At 45.1% G+C, this 1,737-nt stretch overlaps 1 protein-coding gene across 1 annotated transcript in view; it reads right to left on the minus strand.

Moving 5' to 3' along the window:
• LOC106013558 (cubilin) overlaps positions 1-1,737 on the minus strand; it is a gene marked incomplete at its 3' end in the record, with an annotated part of 65,546 nt that overhangs the window by 37,070 nt on the left and 26,739 nt on the right.

Below are 1,737 nucleotides of genomic sequence, written 5' to 3' on the forward strand. Positions count from 1 at the left end.
TGTGTGTGTGTGTGTGTGTGTGTGTGTGTGTTTGTGTGTGTATTTGTGTGCCAGTGTGTGCGTTTGCCAATCTGTGTCTCTCTGTCTTTTTATCGGTTCTGCCCGTCTGTACGCTGTCTGTATGTCTGTCTGTATATCTGTATGTGTGCCTGTCTGCCAGTCCGTCCGTTCGTCCGTCCCATAACCATACGCCCTTTATGTTAACTTGTCGGTGTGCACCTTTGGTACAGTTGTCTAATGAATGTCACATGACAATGTTCGAAGTTCAAGTGCAATTGGACTGCTAACTGTTCTCACTCTTCCCGTGATATTGTTTACGCCCTAAAAATTAATAGGTATCACATTTGTTTGTTTATGTGTCCATTTCTCCTCTACATCCAAATAATAATATAATAATACATAATTAACAGTATTTGGATACCGTACATCCACGCTTGCTCTACAAAAGTAAGTTCCTAACAGCATAATACTAAAAACAAAAACTTGAAGATTTCAAACCAAAGACCTTTTCTATTTATATTTATCATAACATATTTCCCTAATTCTTACGGTGTTCAGGCAGCATAACAGTTACGAAGGCTTCTAATAACATGTGCTCTCTAGAAGCATCTGTAGCCTGCCTGCCACAGCGCTGCCTGCCAGACAAGGGAGAACATCTTGACAATCTCACTTGTCCAACTGGCAAATTGCTGGAAAGGTCAGTGGAGATGGGAGTATGTACTACTTCCGCTGCCACTATGGTCTTGTATGTCATGTCATGTACTACTTGTAGGATGGGCCTTCTTTACTCATGACGATCCCTCGCCGAAGATTCTTCTTCTTCTTCTTCTTCTTCTTCTTCTTCTTCTTCTTCTTCTTCTTCTTCTTCTTCTTCTTCTTCTTCTTCTTCTTCTTCCGTAATCATCTACTCGAGACAAGTATTCTTGTTTTTCTTGTTCCTCTTCTTCTTTAAGTCTAACATGTTTTATATTTTGTGCTGTTCATGATAGAGGCCGCAATTGTTAAAAATTAACTTTTCCTTTGTAATACTCGTGAACTTGATGCCGTCGTTATCTTCCTTCTTGGCTTTTTCTTTCACCCTTCATGCGGAGAGACGTCTCGAGGTGTGTTAGAAAAAATTGTCCGACCTTGGTCAACAGTTCAAGCAGTTCGGACGTGATTACCACCTTTCTTCACTTCCCGTACACCCTGCCCCCTCTCTCTCTCTCCCCTTCCACTCCCCTCCCTCTTCCCTACCTCTCTTCTCCCTTTCCCTTCCCTCCACTTGCCCCCACTTCCGGTCCATTGCAGGGTGCCAAGCAAAGTGAACGCGAGAGATGTGAAATATCCCATCTTTTTCCCGCCCAAGCTGGGTCCGGCAGGTCACTCTCTGAATAATGAAAGAACACGATGAGAGGGGGGGGAGAGATGGGGGAGAGATGGGGCGGGGGAGAGGGGGATGGAACGGGAGAGAAAGAGAGAGAGAGAGAGAGAGAGGGGAGAGATAGAGCCAGACAGACTGAGGGGGAGGGGGGGGGCGACAAAAAAAGGGAGACAAGGAGACACGCAAGAAGAGGAGAAGACAGAGAGATGGAAAGGGGGCGGGTGAAGGGGGCGGCGGGGATAGTAAGACCAGAGAGGGTTTACAGTAGCATTAATGTAAACTATCTGGTAAGAAAGAGTGAGAAAGAATGAGAGAAAGAAAGAGATGGAGAGAGAAGGCAGACACACAGAAATGCACAGAGGAACGGAGAGAGA

This window comes from Aplysia californica, unplaced genomic scaffold, assembly GCF_000002075.1.
Source record: "Aplysia californica isolate F4 #8 unplaced genomic scaffold, AplCal3.0 scaffold00998, whole genome shotgun sequence".
NCBI classification, from domain to species: Eukaryota; Metazoa; Mollusca; class Gastropoda; order Aplysiida; family Aplysiidae; genus Aplysia; species Aplysia californica.